The 7,847-nt window shown below is 40.4% G+C and overlaps 1 long non-coding RNA gene across 1 annotated transcript; it reads right to left on the bottom strand.

The window, feature by feature from the left end:
* Nucleotides 1-2,147: 2,147 nt before the first annotated feature.
* Nucleotides 2,148-2,828, bottom strand: LOC123379417. Its single transcript, XR_006583798.1, has 2 exons — nt 2,588-2,828; nt 2,148-2,326 (listed from the first exon to the last, which is right to left on the bottom strand). It is a non-coding gene; the product is annotated as an uncharacterized LOC123379417 (long non-coding RNA).
* Nucleotides 2,829-7,847: the final 5,019 nt, after the last annotated feature.

A 7,847-nucleotide genomic window follows, 5' to 3' on the forward strand; every position in this document is an offset into this window, starting at 1 on the left:
GTGAGTGTCCAGTTGTATTCTTAGCCCAGGCCCTGCAGGTGTTCAGGGAGGGTCCACTCGCACAGTTTAACCAACAAGTGCAATGGAAGAAGTGACCACAGGAAGGAGTGGAAGAAGTTCTGTTCAAACACAAAGTCCTGAAATTGAGTTTATTTATTTATTTAATTGAACTAATCTAGTCTAATCCCTGTTAATGTATAATTGTTGAAGACCTGAGAAATACTGTAGTGAGAAAGAGCGAACCAATAGCTTTAAAATTTTTTGAAGTTTTATAAAGTGAGGAAAATGTGGAGGTTTAGAATATGATTACAGACAACATAAATTTGGCTGAAAGGCAATGAAACGGACGTTGAACTTTGCTTATAGGCAACACGTTCAGAGATTTATTTTCAGTTTAAGAAGTTTGCTTCTTGGTATGCAAAGGTAGAAATAAATACTAAGAACAACAAAAAACTAGAAATGTTTCTCACACTTCAGTGGTATCAGTGCTCTTGTGTAGGCACAGAACCCATAGTTTGATGTTGACATTACTGCACGCATAATTATATTAACTCTAAGCATGAAAATGGACAATCATTTAGAAACACAATCCAGCAAGATATCTGGTCTCAAATACTATGCAATTAAGCCAGTCTCAAAGGGCTCAACATCCAGTAGAAAATAGCTAATAATTATAATACCATATTACATTTTTTTAAACTTTTGCATATTTTCAAAATGCTTTAACGCCCATTATCTTACTTGATGACTAATTTGGACAATGTGTTCAACCGAACTGACTTGTTTTCCTTTTCAATTAAAGGATAATGTCCCAGGCAAGATGGTGGGAGTTGGCCATAACTTCCTCTACAGCTTTTACCTTTGTGAATGTTATAAACATTTTGGTCTACACGTATGTGTTACACATGGATATATGGTAGGAGTTGAGGTGGTTTTAGCAAGAATGCTGTGTTATTTATCTCAACTATGTAACCAGCCATACCCTCTTCAATGAAGAGACAAACATCGGTACCTTAACTGACCAGCTTAGCCAGTAATAAGGAGAAATAATAGTTTCCCTACTAAGCAAAAGTTTCATAATTTTATATTCTAACAGGGCATCATTTCCATTTCCATTACACTGAATTGACCAGAAATTGATCAAAAGCGAGATGAAATTTATCATTTTTATTGATGACATCAACGTGTTTGTTTTTCATCTTTGGTCATTTGTAGTGTCATTGAAGATTAACTAGATGGAAGTTAAAAAGAGCTTTGAAAAGACAACTTACTCCAGGTTGTTAGTACGGACTATCACAGACGACTTGGCATCACGTGACTAACATCAGTCTTCCAGAGTAACAGATAACCAGGTTGAGGTTATCTTTGCCTTCAAGTCTATCAAGGGACATACTCCCAATAACTGTAGGTGGTGATAACTCTTTAATGTAACTGAGTTATGTGGATATCCTCTCCTTCAGATCGAAAGTGCACTTGTTCTGATGATCACCGGATATTGTACCGAAGTGTTGAATCACTAAATTGTACACCTGAAACTAATATTACACTCCATGTTAACTGACTGGAATTTAAATTTTAAAAATTACCTTCTACATTTATAAAAGATTGCTTCTTTGTGGGCAAACAGCAGTGGATTCATTCATTTATTTACTCATTCTCTCAAGAAATCTTTATTGGGTAGCATTCCCTCCTGCTAAAGCCACCTTTCCTCAAGTAACTCGTACAGGCTAAAGCTAGGTCTATAGGGAGCCGCCCTGTTCTAGAGACATCTTACTTGCCCATATCCAAACTCTAGCCTGGAGAAGGAAGCAGACTTGGGCTGAAACTAGTCACAGAAAGTGTTGTTGAAGATGAAACTTTGTTGGTGGGTTTGGGTTCACACCACTGTCACAGAAGCTCTTTCCAACTCACCTTCCACCTCCCTTTTGATCATTCCAAAAAGAGGATTCTGGAGATGCTTACAAGTCTCACACTGAGAAGGTACTCTAGGCCATTTTTGTCCTATGACACAGTTAGCCAACTACCAACATGATTTTTAGGTGAAAGGGAAAAAATGTAATTGGCCTTAAGCTTCAAATATATTTTACTATTTAAAATAAAATATTGTAACTGGGTATTTCATAGAATAACTCAAGGAAGATGCACTCTTTAGCTAATTTCTTTATTTTTTATTAATTTCTTGGTCTGTTGTATTTTCCGCTGATCGTGGAAACCATTCAGCCCTCAGTTCCTTAACATAATTGCTATAAAGGTAAGTCCCAGAATGATTACCAATTGTGTACCCATCACTCAGCGGGAGCCAGATATGGAAATTTGCCTTTGGACTCTGTAACAGAAAGTAATAAACCAAGAGTTCATTATTAAACCACAAAAGGGTTTATGAAAAGGATATGGTGATACAAGCATAAGCCTCAAATGGCATTTATAAAGTAGGTGACCTCATACCAAGATATTTCCTCTCTCAGATGGTTCTCAGTTATTGCCTACACACTACCAGCCTCCTGCACTCATGTGTCTAGAGGAGTGTGGAGTTTGGATGTGTGTGGGCACAAGGCTTGTCACAACAGAGACACGGCTGAGCAGCTACCTGAGAGGTGGGGCCACCCTCAGTAGATGGTTCTGAAGGATGGGTCCTATTGATTTGCTCATTGGTAAAAGGTTATCCTGAAGCTCTTCCAAGATACTTTTAGTGTGTGAGAAGATGACCCCCTTCCCTCGAGAAAATTTAGAGTGAAATTCCCTGTCAATTAATTGGATTTATCTCACAATGTAAGAATGTGACTTCTGGGTCAAAGTTTAGCAGTTGTAGTCAATCTATGACATCACAAAGTCTCTGGCATTTTGCCTTGCTCACAATAGCTGTTGAACTGATCGCTGTTCTCATGACTGTTGTTAGGGGAAGAAACAGACTGGGACGTCATCACTGGTTTCAGGGGAATTGGGTGGGTATAATTCATAAAACGTGGATGGAATGGGGAAAAGGGACTATTTCTTTTGGCTTAACTACATTCCAATTTTTAGGATAGATCTAGGTTTATTTTTGAAGTCTCAGTCCTTTCTCAGGTGGTCCCTTTGCCCATTACAGCTGCATTCATCCCATAACACACATCCACTTATTCCTCCGTCCCACACACACGCGCACACACACACACACACACACATACACACCACTCACTACTGGCACCACCACCACCACCACCACAAATACTTACCTGGCTAAACTCTATCAGCTCAAGTCAAATTTATCACTCTTAACTCTTCTTGGAACCAGAGGATGTCCCTAGACTCTTTCAGTCTCCTGGGATAGTATTAAGAGCATCACATTCCAGGGAGCTTGGGTGGCCGAGCCCATTAAGCATCTGATCTCAGCTGATCTTGATCTTGATCTTGATCTCAGCTCAGGTCATGATCTCACGGTTTGTGAGTTTGAGCCCCACGTCAGGGTCTGCTTGAGATTCTGTCTCTCTGTCCCACGTCTGTGCTCTCTCTGTCTCTGTCTCTGTATCTGTCTCTCTCTTTCTCAAGATAAATAAATAAACTTTAAAAAAAAAGAGCATCTCATTCCCAAAGTATCCCCAGGGTTGCATAACCTCACCCTTGCATACTCTGTCAGGTAATCCCACTGTCCCCAAGCATGCCAGAATTGCATGGAGCAAGTTTAGATCAACACCCTAGATTTTCTTTTAAAATTTTTTTAACGTTTATTTATTTTTGAGACAGAGAGAGAGCATGAACGGGGGAGGGTCAGAGAGAGAGGGAGACACAGAATCGGAAGCAGGCTCCAGGCTCTGGGCCATCATCAGCCCAGAGCCCGACGCGGGGCTCGAACTCACGGACCGTGAGATCGTGACCTGAGCTGAAGTCGGACACTTAACCGACTGAGCCACCCAGGCGCCCCCAGATTTTCAAACAGATTTACACAACTTGCAGAAAACAAAAGGCCCTTTCTTTAATATCTGTAGACACATAACTAGGGAATTGTTTTTTCAAGAATGTGAACCTCTGACCTATTTAGGCAGAAGATAAGTAAACAGAAGATGAAAGAAAAGTCTTCGGCTTCTCCTCCAGGCCATAGGGATGTCCCCAGAGTGAGAAGTCCGTTTGAGGGTCTGAGATCTGTGTGTGCTGCCTATGGAAGAAGAGGTGGGGGAAGGGAGAAGGGGGAACTTGGGAGGGGGCTGTTCCTCGCCTTGTACTAGGTGTTGGAGTCTTGGCATTGGTTTTGGCTTTGCTCTGATGTTTTGGGTTCACTTACGGGCCCGATTCATCCCAGCCTCCATCAGCTGCAGATCAATTTCTAAATTGTTCTGGGAAAGCCACATAATGAAAACTTGTCAGTGAAGAAAAATGAGTAGCGTCAGTTGTAGCCTGACTCATGACCAGTTACTAGTGGGGGCTTAATGTTCACCGGGTCTCCCTTAGTGGAATATTATATACACCACCTTCCTAATGTGCATGGTGGTGTGAATTAGCTTTTTGAAACTGCAGGAGAGACGATAATTTAGGGACTCAGGACCATAACCACAGCAACGAAAAGGATTAGGGTCAAAAACAGAATAGTTCAAACATAACATTGGAAGCATTGCTACCTAGTAGGAAGCTTTTGCCAAAGAAAGAGCAGCCAGTATGCTCTTCACACCTCCTTAGAGAACGTTAAATTCAGAAGTACGGTTTTGGATTTGTCAATACGATACAGAAAACCCAACATTCTATGGCTATAATCAAATCACTTTAAAACCTCGATCTGAAGCACAATGACACTTTCATCAAATAATTTTGTTCTGAGCAAAGGATATGAACACTTTAAGAGCAGATATTTGGAAAATCTGGGTTTGAGGTCACTGATAAGTTCTGCTGGTAGACAGGTACATTTTTTAAAGGTGAAATTCCATTGTATGCAAATGAAGGTGTTTCTAACCCCACCTAAACAGGTAACTAGAAAATGGTGAAGGACGCTACGTAAATCATACGGGAATGTGTTTCCTATACCTGCTCTCATTATTAGTAAAACATATTGTGAACATCAAATCAGTTGTTTGCATATTTCCGTGATAGCGGAGGCAGGAGGCAGTGTTGGAAGACTTAACTACCTTCCTGTTTGAAGAAAGGCCACAAAGTTAGGGTCCTCTACTGAAGGAAAAGGAATGCTAAAAGTCTATGCATTGGATTGTAATCGGACTGGAAAAAATATAAGACTCTCTAGGTAATGGCCTCTGATTCCCTGATTTTTTTGGACCCGGTTATACCTACTGGTTACATCATACTAAAATTCATTGAAATTCTGTGTTTAGGAGTTAACCCAGGCTATGCATATCAATAGCCTTCTAACTGGCTTTGCAATATTTCCTCTCACTCCAATGGTTTTTCCACATGGAAATAAATCAGATCAAAACTGGTTCTTGCTCAACACCATCCGACCTCCTTATCTTGGCCTTGTAGTACCTGATCTGGCCCTTTCCCACTTCTCTGAGGTTATCCCCCATCCCCCTCCTCCTCAGTCCCTGGTCAGCCATCTTGGCCCTTGAGATGTCCCTAACAGATGTCACAATATTTTGCACTTGCTTTTCCCAGTGCCTGGAATGTGCTTCCTCAAGCATTTCTGCATGGCTTTCTTACTGCATCTAAATCTTGGCTTGGTTGTTATTTTCTCACAGATGCTTTACTTGGCTTCCTTATAGGAAGGGCCACCCTTCCACTTTACCTCACTTTCTAACACTTTACCTTTTTTTAGCTTTCTTTATAGTATTTATCACTACTGCATATTAACTAATAAATAATATGTGCCAATATTATCTTCATCTCCATTAGAATGTCAACTTGTGGAAGGGAGTTATCCTCTCTGTTTTAAAACTTCATTTCTATATTCTTACCACCTAGAATGGTAATGGATCAATAAACATTTGTTGAAATGGAGAAGGTCAGTGAAGAGTGGAGGAAGGAGAATTCTGAAAGAGATAGGTATAAGCAAGTCTTTGCTGAGGGTCACATTGAGCTGCGAGCTGCTTCAGGGGTGTCCTTAAGAGTCAACGTGATGGCGAAAGATGTCAAGACCAAAATCAAGAACTACAAGACTTCCCCTTTTGACAGCTACTTCCCCAACAAGCACCAGACAAAGAACTGCTAGCAGAACTAGCAGTTTCTAGCGGTGGACTTTCACCGCTGTGAGAAGTCAATGATTGCTAAAGGGGTGGACGTTTCTATGCATGAACGGTACCAGCGTGCGTACAAATCTCTCTGCCCCATATCCTGGGTGTCAGCCTGGTAGACAGATGGTGTGTTTCCTGGGAAGATCTGAACTGGCTTCACCCACCTCTCCTCTGTCCTGCATCCTCCTCCAAAGGTGGTGAGGGGGGACCTGGGTGCATGGTGGTCCCCACCCTGGGACCCTGAATCATGGCTTACCTAATAATAAATACTCATTGAAAAAGAGCAAGACTGTGTATATGTAAAAACCTGGATGATCAGGCAAAGAGCTGGGGTGAAATTAGTACTGTGACGAGCAAGAGGGGCAACAGGGTGATTGTTTTGTTTTGTTTTATGTTATTAAACTGACCACCTTTTCTATACTAGATAGTAGAGTGAATGATTACATAAAATAGCTTCAAGCCACTGTATGTGCTAAAATTTATCGTATATCCCTCCTTTATTATCTAGACAGTTTCAAAAAAATTTCTTTATGTAATTTCTGAACCACATAAAAATATAATAAAAACCCCTGTGTATCCCCACAAAAAAGAATGAAATAAGTGTAAGCAGAAATATTCATAAGTATAATGCCTTCAATTTAGTAGCTCCCAAATTCGCAAAATCATAAAAATCATTTCAGTTGTTTAACACACACACACACACACACACACACACACATTCTTAAGAGTCATCTCAGATTTAGGAACTTAGGAACTCCAGAGGAAGGCCCCCTGTCTTAGTTTGCTTAGGCTATCATAACAAGACACCACAGTTTGGACAACAGAAACTTATTTTCTCACAGTTCCAGAGGCTGGAAGTCCCAAATCAAGGTGCCTGCTGATTCTGTTTTTAGTGAAGGCTTTTGTTCTGGCTTCTAGAAGACTGTCTTCTTGCTGTATCCCATGTGGCCTCTTCCTAGTGCCTGTGCAGAAAGAGAGATCTTTGGTGTCTCTTTCTTTTCCTATAAGGACACCGGTTCTATCAAATTAGAGCCTCACTGTTACTTCATTTAACTTTACTTTCCTCCTTAAAGGTCCATCTCCAAATACAATCACATTGTGGGTTAGAACTTCAACATATTAACTTTGAGGAAACACAATTCAGTCCATAACACCCTCAGAAACTATATTAATAACAACATCTAAAGTGCCTAAGTGATTCTTACAGCCGGGAAAGTCAAGGAAGCAGTACTTAACAGTGAAGATAACTCCTCCTGGCTATATGGAGACAGAGGCCCTGTGGTCCTTGGTTGAATCATGTTGATAATATGAGGGGAAAATTCATTAGGAAAATATTTTGATAATAAGCTAAGGTTTTGAGTATGTCGAAGAACTACAAAGATATGGAGGAAAATAACAAATCCTAATGAAGCGTTCTGTTGTTGTTGTCGTTTGTGTGTTTAATTTATAAGTTTTTTTGTAGAGTCAAAACTGTCCCTCCGTCTTACTGAGAGCTTGTAGTAAAGTCCAGGCATTAAGGAGGTTGGTCAAGTCCTTGACAGCTTAAAACTCAAATAACACGTTCAATTTGAAGCATACCCACTCTGAACTTCTGGATTTGCAGGGGGAAGAGGTTGTGTTTGCCCTTCCCTTGCTTTTCTTTCACTCAGTTATTTATTTATTTATTTATTTATTTATGTTTTAGCTCCTTGGGGTTAGTAA

Source organism: Felis catus, chromosome C1 (assembly GCF_018350175.1).
Source record: "Felis catus isolate Fca126 chromosome C1, F.catus_Fca126_mat1.0, whole genome shotgun sequence".
NCBI lineage: Eukaryota > Metazoa > Chordata > Mammalia > Carnivora > Felidae > Felis > Felis catus.